Source organism: Pezoporus flaviventris, unplaced genomic scaffold, assembly GCF_033815535.1.
Source record: "Pezoporus flaviventris isolate CSIRO_AGI_PZ_B2104156 unplaced genomic scaffold, CSIRO_AGI_Pfla_v1 ptg000036l, whole genome shotgun sequence".
Classification (NCBI taxonomy): domain Eukaryota; kingdom Metazoa; phylum Chordata; class Aves; order Psittaciformes; family Psittacidae; genus Pezoporus; species Pezoporus flaviventris.
The window spans coordinates 4,136,365-4,148,028 of NW_026892584.1; the positions used below are offsets into that span (position 1 = coordinate 4,136,365).

Genomic DNA, 11,664 nt, shown 5'->3' on the forward strand with positions numbered 1-11,664 from the left:
TTGTTTCCAAAATCTCAGGGGCCCAAATATTAGTTAATTTTCCAAGCAACCAAGAACTATGATAATTCTACTACCCCTTACACTTCTCTGTATTGTTTTCAGAGATTTTGGAAAATAAAGTTACTTATGGATCATTGTTTCACCAACAAAGAATATTACTAAAGCTAGAATCTAAAGTGAACTAGAACAGGAAGCCGCGTATTTTAAAACTGTCTTTCAAATGTGCCCCCTTCAACTGCTTATCTCCAGCTGGTCAGTAAGCATATAGTAAATATGCCAAGAAGCAGAGCAATAAATTGCTATGCATAAATAACAGCCAGTTTCAAAAACAAAATGCACATTATATGGAGCTATGGATTTTCTATCCCAAAACAATGACTGGAACCAATGAAACATAAGTTGAGCTGATACCAAATCAACTAAAAATTCACAGGCTCTGAAGTTTAACCTTCAAACACCCCCCCCCCCCCCCCAAAAAAAAAACCACAAAAAAAAACAAAAAACCAAAAAACAAACCCCATGACTATATGAAAGGTGCATCTTACTGTAGTAAGCATACATTTGTCATGTTTTAATGGGCCCATTGGTCCAAAGACAACCATACTCATTATGGTGATAACTAGACATAATAGTGGACAAGAAGTTACATCTCACAGTTAAGCTGTAAGAAATTACTTATAAAGAAGATGTACACATGCCTCACAGAGAACTGGAAGCCTCAATATTCTCCTTTCCCAGCCTCTTCTCTTACCTTCCCCCTAGTCACACCAGAATGAGAGATCACAGGTCTAATTTGCAATGAGCCAGGAGACAAAAAATGCTATTATCGTCCAACTGCATGAGCCACATCAAGGACTTGAACACTAAATCTGAATTTAAAGCAGATTTCAAAATTAAGGTGACACTCAAAACAGCTCTAAGTGGACAGATGCTAGCATTTCATGTCCTTGCAGAGAAACTAAAAGCCTCTGTTAGCAGCCCTAGATGACAAGCCAAGAGCAGAAAACCTTTCTTTTTTGATGCAGGTGCCTATGTTGGCTTGGGCACAGAGGCAAGGTGGAAGCCTCACCCCTCACTTCAATACTCACCTGGGTGTCCTCGAGGTGCTTTGCCAGCTCCTGCATCTTTCCATGCAGTTCATCTGCATGGACATCAGTGGGGTGTTAAAGAATGGCCACTGTTCCAGACTGTCATATTACTCTGTTCCAAAGGGACAGGAGAAAAGTTTTCTTCTCTTTGACCTTCTTTCATTACTATAAAAGTGGCACCAGCAAACAAATTTAGAAGGTGATTGAAAGTTTCTTTGACCAGGAATCTGGTCCTTTTATTGGTCATTAAGGATCCTGGACATGAAAGCCATCGTACAAGCACAAGCAGTTCTTTCTTTCCAAAATCCAGTGCAAGAAAGAAATGGAAGCAGTGTCGTGACTGGGATGGGCAAAGGGACCCAACAGCAAGAACACATCCCTGAGCAGGAGAAGAGAGAGGATAAGGAGCACCTGGCAAGGTGGATAGCAAGAGGTGGGAAACAAAAAGCATGATCAAGTAGTGCCCAAGAGCAAGTAAGTGCATACCCAAGGAATAAGGAGGGTCGGGGCAACTAGAGACAGATGCAGTTCCCTGTAAGGAACAGCAAGACAGAGCCTCCAGGGCAAAAGACACAGAGGAATGCGCTGTAAGGTCAGAGGGCAACAGAGACAGATCCAACCCTAAGGATATCACTTCAGCATTGAATGGAAGCCTGTATCTATAGTTTGATACTTTTCCTGCAACAAAACAATTACAGCCCAAGAAAGGCGAGGGGAAAGATGAAGGAAGAAGTTCCATTGAAACTTCCAAGTCTTCTACAAGGCTTTCAGTTGATTGTGGAGAAAGAAGAAATAAAATAATCTTCAAAGATCAGATGAGAGCAGATATTGGGACACAATTTATTTTAAAGGTAATTTTTTTTTAAAGAAGAAAGGTAAAATCAGATGCTGAAAAAGTAACTGTTCACAGTTTCTCCTTTTATTTTGAACTGTAAACCAGCTTGAGGACAAAGAAGCGTGTGCTCATGATGGTGGTAGATTAAATATGAATAAAATTTCCTTTCTCCCATTAATTAATGTCTCCAAACACTGCATATTTTTTAATTGAGATACACGTAACAGAGGCTTTAATCCACTAAACCTCTATGAATTTACCTTTCCTTCCAAAGTCTGTTCTGACATTTTCTCCCCTCAAAACCAAAATGTCATTCCTGAATTATAATCTCCCAACAGAAAGACAACCATGGAAAGAAAAAAAAAGCCAGCTAATTCCAAAAATAAAAACCATTGTTCACAGCACCGTGAGGTGAATGAATGGCAAGAGATTCCACCAAGGGAATAACTGTGATGTCTATAACGTTAAGGAATAATTTGGCACCAAAAATACCCAAAGCCATACTGGTTGGTGATTCAAACATGAAGCATATCAAAACACTACTGATAAGCTAAATTAACAGATAGCTTATCTGAAGCATATACTAGCCATATGGTGCCACAACTTCTGTTGCCTGTTGCTCGCATAACAATAGGCTACTGCAGCCTTAGACTGGAAGCACTATTTGACAAACTGTCAAGAGCATTTTCATTTCTTGCAGAGCTCTAGGGCAATGGCACACTTGCCTATTTGCTTTTGTTTTTTTTTTTTTTAAACAGGTGAACAAAGAGTAAACCAGATGTCAACTTTAGAAATCGAGCTGTCTGGATCAGGAGATTTAACAGAGGCAGGCATACTGCTACAGCTCAAATGTAGACAATGAGCTTTTCTAAAAACATTCTGGCCTAGGGGAGTGGCTATTTAAAACACTTGGCTTCTTTTATTTCAGCACTATGGAAGTGAATTCTGCTTTTAAGTGCCAGCTCAAATGAAGTCATTTTGTTTCACTGGGGCTTTCTTTGCATTTCAGAAACGTAGCATGTACTGTAGTAAAGGAAAAGACAAGTATGAAAAAGAAAAAAACTTCTTCTTTTTCAGCTAGAAGCTGGGTAAAATGGGGGGGAGAAACCAACCATTTGATCACATGCAAAAAAAAAAAAACAAAAACAAACCTCTGCGAAAGGATAATTCGAGTGCAAGTTAAATGAAGTTTACTTCTTCCTTATTAAAAAAAAAGAAAAAAAAAAAGGGAAAAAAGTTTGAATGCTTTAGAAAAAGCTCATATTTACAACTGCCTCAAGCTTCATGAAGACAAGGTGTGAATACTGACTAATAAGGAAGATTTGCTACGAGACTTTAACTTGTTATAGACACAGTCGGTTAATACTTAAAAAAAAAAATAAATTGTCTTTTAATTTAAGAAAATGAAATCTTCGCCACTTAGTATCTGAGGAAAAATCTGTTAATAACAACACGGTAATCCACTCAATCATTTAAAAAATTGACAAAGTAAAAACTACCATCAACCAATATATATTATGGTCTGTGGTATTCAATTCCGGAAATGTGCTTTTAGCGGTGTTCTCTAGTAGTGTGAAAGACATACTAAGAAAAACAGATAATTTGCTGTTCTAATAATCTGTTCTGCTTTGATAGGCAGTTACAGGAACATATTTATTTTCTGACTTATACTCAGCTAAGTATGTAGCATTTTTAGATTATCTTTTCAAATTGTTCTTGAACATTCTCAGTAAAAAAAAAGAAACCAACCAAATACCTCCTTTCATGTTAAGTTGAGATTGCACTTGAACTCTTTCCAAAAGCCAGAGCTGAACTGAATTATGATAATTAGAAAGCTGTGTGCATAAAAGGCAGCACAGTTGATGCATTTAAAAAAGTTCATGCCGGAGAATATAAGTTCAATATGTTCTCACATAATTAACATTTCCCATCATTAGCAGCAGTTTTCAGTTCATGTATCTGTAAAAACAACAGCACTCGTCATTGTTTTAGATTCCCAGTCAACAGCATTTTAATAGTTTTACACATAATCCTAAATTTTCCTTCCAGCACACTGAGATTTCACAGTCTACCTTCTGACCTGCTAGCAAATAAACTTGTGTTTTGTGCTCATGTGCTTCTGCTGCCACACAGACAAACTCCGATTTGAAAGTTTACTGAAGAGCAAGTAACAGCTGGAAAGCTAAGATGGCTATTTGGAAAGGTACACCAGAATGCAGAGGGAATAATCACGTTGCTCCAGTAAACAATGACTAGCAGACAATTAACAAAAAGTTGTAGGTGATACCTTCAACTGGACAGCAGCCAAACTAAAATGGGCTGCCTCTGAAAAACCCAGGCACAAGCTGAAGGGACTAGGAAATGGGGTTGCAGCCCTGCACCAGCCAGAGAAGCATCTATAGAGCCTTTACACACTCTGTGGATTTTCATCACGCTCTTCACATATGTACAAAAAAATCATCTAACAAATAAGGGCATATAGTACATGATGGGTTATGCCAAGTCATTCACAGACTTCCTGTGTAGAGTATCTCAAATTAGTTGTTAGAAGCCAAATCTGACCTAGGCTCATTGCCTTCTTTCTCTTTCCTCTACTCCTTCAATCCCTGTATTTTAAAATCAATGTAATTCTGGTGGAACTTTAATAATCTGATAGAGCACAAAAGTTGCTGAATCTGCATCAACACAGAGAGAAATCTGGCCTTTACCAATAGTAAGATAAAGCTCACAGTGACTGCAGCGAGATCAGGACTTCATAGAAAAACAAGAAAGGTTCAGGGTATCAGAACAGGGTTATTAAATCAGAAAAGTCCTATCTGAATTTTATATGACAAATCGAAGGAGCAGATTTGAAGTTTGCACCTCAAAGGATTGAGGTCTGCAACTTTCCACTCTCTTATGTTTTGGAAATGAGCAATCATTAAAACCAAACACAAAATTATTCCAGGAAATATTATTCCATCCTTGTTCCACTTGTAAAAGTCAAAAGAACTTTTGTGCAAGAACAGAAAGCAAGATACGGTCATAAAGTGGGAATTTATTGCAGAGATTTTTCTTCTAAAAATGTGTCTTCAGTGTGGCTTAGAGTTGGTTGGCTTTACAATAAATAATGCCATTAATGCTTTCATACATCACAGGATACAATTTAAATTGTACACTACTTGCTTAAACTGCCACAAACCCTCTCACAGCCGTTTCTTTCAAGGGAGATGATTTACCTCTTGCAGGTTCTAAAATTTGGTGGGGACTCACTTAAAGTATTTTATTTTTTTTTTAAGAGTGAATTACTGTAGTTCAGGAATATAAAACATTCCTACTTGAGGCAAGCATTAATGACAAAGTGCAGCATGGCGACAAAACAGTAATTAAATCTCAAATCCCAGAAATAAGCAACTACTATACCTCTCATGCAAAAGTAGGTTTCTGATGAACTGGGGAGTTCAAAATCCTTTTTAAAGGGCTGGTTTGCATCCTCATTACAGCCAATGCAATACAGCAACAGGCCATATTAAGTCAATGGAATTGACCTGAATTTAGACCAGATTTTTACGTCAGCCCTCACCTCACCTGCACAAATGGAATTAGTGACCAACTTTTGACAGAAATCTGCCTGCAAGTTTTAGACAGGTCACAAGCAAAGCAGAATATAAACCCCATGCAAAAAAAAAAAAAAATTTAAGAGCATGTGTGTCAAATCTTTTATTCTTTTTAATCAAAGACACAGAATAGCACCCATGTCCTTCTTTAGACACCAAATATCATACTAACCATGTACATAAAGCATATGCTGTAAATATCTTAGTATTTGATCCCGTAAATGCTTATTCCTATGAGTCATCCCAGGCACTTTAACCTGACTAAGAACTGGATCTAGCAAACTTTTTCTTCTTAAATGAATAATTTCAGAAAGGCAATTTTTGAACCATCTTTTGAAGGATGTATCATTAATATTAATGTCATGAAGAAATACCAAATAAAAAGTGACATATGCATGTGAATATACAGTCAGAAACCATGTATTCTAAACGTAATGTTTGAAGCTAACCTTCTCCCAAACACACACATTCAGAACTGTACACAGAATCTTTGTGTTTTGGAAACAATCTTAGGCACTTTCCACTGAAATCGGATTACTTCTAGGGAAATTGTTCCAACAAGTGTAATGATCCTACTTGATAGATTGAAAACTAACAGTTATATCATAATACATAATTGCATATTTTTATCTTTCCCTTTTTGTTTTTTTTTTTTCCAGGTGGAAGACACAAGGATTTTTCTGTAGCTCCAGAAGTCATTATTACCCTTTTGCCTATACTATGTCCTGAAAATTTGCTTACAATATGATCTACAAGGGTAGCTTAAAAAGAAAGAAGGAAGAAATCTTTTTTCCGCTGCATGTGACTTCACTGACCTTAACTTTTTCAGGCATGGACAAACAAAGCCTAAAAACCACTTTAACAAAATCCTAAACCACTACACCATCCAGCAACAACAACAAAACACTAGTTACAAATTATACCAAACATGTTACACATATGCTCACACATCTCCATACATCACAATACACTATCATTTCTCAGCTGGAAACTCGCGGTGGGTCTAGTTCATAATTAAGTTTCTGTTGTTCTTTTTTAGGTGTTTAATTAAGACTCCTCTATGTGGATGCTGTCTTTACTAGGACTCTGGTCAAATCAGAATTTTCCCTCTGCTTCATCACTCTTGGACACCCCACTCAGCATTAAAACTGTACAGAACATAAAACTGTAATTTGAATCTCAAGAGCTGTTGTTACACTCTCCTGGGTGCAAAGGCTAATAATATTTACTTCACCAAAGTAGCATATGTAAAATTGATGCTCAAAATACATGTAACATGTTTAGCAATAAGGTATTTTCTTTCCAGAGGTACTTCTAGATTATGGAGAGGAAAAATGGAAATAAGTCTTTTGCACCCAAAATTTCTACTTGGTCAGCTGATAAAAACCTGCGGCAAATAAAATGTAGAATTATCCCTACTGGCATAGAAAATACTTTATGACCTAATTAAAAACCAGTGCAGTACAAAAGGATGCATTACCATGAAGGTGAAAAATAATTGTAACTCAAAAAAGTTTACCCTGAATGAAAATAATTTCAAAAAGTTGATTTAAAAAAACTTGCAAGTTCAAAACGCAAGCCAAATATAAAAATCTGCAGTTCTGTGTTTTAAGAACATTCATTACATTGATTCCTATATTTCTTTTCCCAAATAAAGTATGCATATGTGTGTATAAATATACATATATACAAACAAACATGCAAGCTTCCCTCCCTCCCCCAGAAGTAATTAATATACAGGTCTGTGTCATTTTTAATAGCACCATCTTACCATCAGTACAATCTAATATCCCTGTAATGGTATTCCCCAACTATTTATAGAGACAGAATACAACACACATTACAGACATGCAGTCCCAATATAGGTTTAGAAGAAGAATCCTACATAATTTTAAATTAAGCCCTAATGTCACTATAATCATTTTTGTTTTCATATTCAATTGCAGGTAGCACTTAGTTATTTACATGAATTTTCCTGCAAGAGGCATTCCCACAGAGATTTCCAAATTAGATGTACTGCATAAAAACGGAACATTCAGCTAGAGAAAACAGTATTTTAGCCATGCAGCCCCAAACGTTGCTGTTATCTAGGTTAGATACCGCTGTAAAACTGCTAACTGGCAATACTGTATTTCTAAACTTTATCAGCACTAAGGGAAAGCAAATATGCTTCTGTTAAACAGGAATACAGCTGTATAGGTACTTGTTTTTTTCCCCAGAGGCTCTGCCATTTCAGCTTACATTTCTTACATATACTATTTTAGGACAGAAAACGCCAGTCCAATCTGATGTTTCTTGGCCTTTCTTTTCCAGATGATGCTCAGCAACAGTTAAAAAATACTGGGAGCCATTTACATGCAGCAAGCATAGAACAGAACTGCTCCTAACTCTGCAGCACTTCTGGAGGTCACTTTTCATTTCTTCCTATCAAAGGCAGGCACTTGTTTCTAATAAGTTCACAACTCTCCAGAGAAACGTGGGTGGCTGGTATTTCATTGTTTCATAAATATTTTTATACTGTAACACCATTCAAACTAAAACAGATCTCAAGAGGAGAAAAATCACGACTAGGATTACGTTCAAGCGAGGTAGGAGCGCAAACTTGGTTACTCGGTAAAAATTGAGATTTCCCCCCTCCCCCCCCCGCTTTATTTCTCCTCGTGGTTTTTGTTTAGCTGCTTTGAGGGGGCCGCTTTGTTTTAATTCTGTTACAAAAGCCGTACTGTATAACTTTTTCCCTCCCCCTTAGAAGTGTACTTCCTTTGAAAACGCTCCTTCTGCGAACAAAGGCTGCCACCGGCCCTCCGCATCAGCACCGGGGACATCTGTAGACTAGATCTTTCCAAAACGTTACCGATACATAATTAAAATAACCCCAAACCCTGCGGTTCCTACCGAAAGGAAGTTTTCCAGAGACAATCTCCTCGGTGGTGTTGTAACTGCGACTTTGTCTTTTTTGGATACAATGTTTCTGCTGACTCCCGAAAATTTTCCACTTGAATGTGCAATTAACCAGCAGCGGCGGCGGCAGCAGCAGCTCTGGAGAAGGACAAGCAGCAGCGAAAAAGGATGTTCCTTCTTTCATCTTTTAGAGGAAAGCGAAGGGGGGGAAGAAAAGCAGACCTCGGGGCAGCGCACCGAGCGGAGCTCCGCGCCAGGCCGGGCCGCTCGGCAGCGCGCACCGCCGAGGGACGGCTCCTGAGAGCTGCGAGTGGCTGCGCCGAGCCTGGGGCTGCTCCCAACTTCTTTCTCTTGGAAAAAATATGTGAAAAATGCCAAGGATCGGTGCACGCTCGAATGCGTGTGTGCGTGTGCGCGCCTGGGAGAGTGAGTGTGTGTGTGTGTGTGTGTGTGTGCGCGCCCGGCCGCAGAGCGGTGACTCAGGCAACTAAGTGCGAGCAGCGGCGAGGGGGAGCGGAGCGGAGCGGCGCGGGGCGGGCAGCAGCCGCCTGTTGCAGCTCCGGCCGCGGCCCCGCAGCGGCACAAACTCCGCGGGAAACAACTTCTCCCCCTTACTGCGGCCCCTCTCCCGCCTGCCCCGCCACCTGCGGGGGCGCCGGCCCCCCCCCGGGGCCGACCCCGGCCGGGACCGACCCCCCGCCCCGCCGCACAAAGCGCCGGCGGCCAGCACGGCAAGGCACGGCACGGCACAGCGTGCGCGCCCGCGGCCCCCTCTTACCTCCGCGCCGCGGCCCCCCTCCGCGCACCGCCAGCGCGCCGCGCTCACAACGGCAAACTTCGCCCGCCGCCCCCGGGCCGCCCCGGCTATTTATGGCCCCGCGCCTATTTTTAATCCGCCGCTTTGGCTATTTATACCGCGGCGGTAGGTTGCCGCGGGCCGGCGGACGGAGCCCTCGGAGGATGAGTTGCTGCCCGGCCGGCGGCGGGGCGGGCCGGGCTCCCGGCCGGGCTGCGCGGCGCCAGCGATGCGAGGAATGCGCGGAATGAGGGGAGGAATGAAATGAACGCGGGAGCGGGGCGGCCGCGGGGCGGAGCGCGGCCCGCCGCCCCCTGCGGCCGCGGGCGGGCGGGGCCGCGGGCGGGGCCTCCGCGCTGCGCTGACCTCATAGGGGAGCCCGCGGGAGGGGAGAGGGAAGGGGCGCTAGCCGTGCTGAGCAGTGGGGTCCCGAACGGGGCTGCAGCTCCCGAGCACAGGCTTGCAGCGCTCGGGGCAAAAGGGATCCGCATCAGGGTCTGCAGCGGAGTTCCAAAATATGGGGTTGCAATGGGGGTCTGCGGTGGGCCAGAGGAGGTAGCTGGGCTCTGGACCCTGGTGGGTGGGCAGGCTACCCCGTGAAGCCCCGCACATTCACGCACGTCCAGCCCTTGGGTGCACCACAGAACCCTCCCTGTGCACGCAAACCCTGACGGTCCCTAGGAAATGCAGATCCCTGCCCAGAAGGGTGCCCGTAGCACCCTGGGGCCCAACAGAGTCCCAGAACAAAGGGTGAGTGGGAAAGGTTTGAATACATCGCACCACAAATCCACATGGCCACAGCATGTCCCAGGGGTCCGGTGTCTTCATCTTGAATCCAGGTCACAAGCTTTCTCACAAAATTGGCCTCAGCTTCAGATTTGACAGTGAAAGTTTTGCACCACTCCAGTTGTGAGCCTAAGTGCCATTATACTATCTTTACCCTTCTTGTACTGGCACGACCCATCCCCCAGAAATGCTCCCCAAGCATTATCATAGGGCATGTCTCCTCTGTTAACAATCTGCTACCTTATGGAAATAGTCACAGGGTAGGCACAGCTGTTGTGCTGGTGAAAATTTGTATTTGCATAAGCAAAATGGATAACTGGACACCTTGGTGCCTGTTTGTGAAATAAATTGCCTATTTTGATGTGCAAACACACATTTCTATCCACCTTCGAAAGTCTGCCCAGCAGGGCTACCACTTTTTGAGTTGTCAGGAAAAATCACATTACAACCTCAGAAGAACCATATGTTGGTGCCACCAGGCAGCATTAACATGCTCTCATCCCATGAAAGTTCATGACACGCTGGTTGAACTACAATAAATGCCATGTATATTCCTTGTGTATGACATTAAAATGCTCAGCATGTCTCTCTGTGAATACTAAAAACATTCTTGCCCTGGTGCTTTCCCCCTACCAGTCCTGTTAGACAGCCATGCTGGTAACAGCCACCATTTTAGCCAGTGACCAAACCAGGAGCCTCCTGAAAACAAGTCACTTAAAGCTCACACTGCAGTTTGCAGAGGCCACATCTACTTTTTACCTTTAGGGACCATGCAGAGTGTGTGGGACAGGCAGCGCAGGCAGAAGATGCAATGTTCCCTCTGGTCACACAGATGATACTGGCTGAAATTACTAAAGCCCAGCCCTATAGAAATGGCATGCAACAAGTAATAACATCAAATGAAGGCAAAGTTTGAGCAGGTGTTCGTCAAAGGATTGGGAGAATGCAAAAATGAACATATTTTAGGATATATTTTCCTTACACCATTCTACTCTGGCTAAAAAATTTCTTCCCCAAAGTACGCTAAAAGGAACCCCCTCACACATACAGAGAATTTCTTTTCTCTTCCCCTCCTCCCTTCCAAATAGCTCTACTAATATTGTCTAATAAGTGTCTAAGTGCCTGCACAATTCATAAAATTCAGTCACTTCACAGATGCCTATACAAAAGTCATAGTCTCCTGAGTGTACCCAAAGTTCACCAACCCTCTTCCAAAGCTGGAACAGAAAAATGGGGAAAAACATTGCACCCTAATACCTATACCATAGATTTTTTTAGTCACTAAACTTAAACTCACTCCGCTATGGTTCACTGCACACACACAGACATGTAAAATGTCTTTAAACGAATGTCATTTTTTTCTTGCAGAGAAAGTACCAAAAGTACTGACTCTAACTTCTGTGCCTGCACAGGGCCCAAGACATATCATAGCTCTATACACATGGAGGCAGAATAGCAAATTTTGGGACAACGGATAAATAGAGTTCAAAAAACTTCACAAGTGAAAGTGATGAAAAAATAGCAGGATTATGCTTTCCTAGTGGAAAAATAAAAAAGAGGGTTGATTCTACACCTGTGGTTGTGGATAAAAACAAATCAAACTCAAACGAGCAGCTGTTCGCCCATATTCCAGATAGTCACTTCAGTAGCTCTTTTGCCATT

General features: G+C 42.0%; 1 protein-coding gene across 6 annotated transcripts in view; it reads right to left on the reverse strand.

Annotated features, from left to right (window-relative positions):
- TEAD1 (TEA domain transcription factor 1) overlaps positions 1–9,512 on the reverse strand; it is a 162,249-nt gene extending 152,737 nt beyond the window's left edge. For 2 of the 6 annotated variants that reach the window (XM_061462903.1, XM_061462902.1), the window contains exon 1: positions 8,415–8,650. The gene's annotated coding sequence lies outside the window, so the exon portion shown is untranslated. Of the gene's footprint in view, positions 1–8,414; positions 8,657–9,198 lie in introns of those variants that run through there. The other 4 variants (XM_061462900.1, XM_061462904.1, XM_061462899.1 and 1 more) reach the window with 4 other exon arrangements.
- Between the last annotated feature and the right edge of the window lie 2,152 nt (positions 9,513–11,664).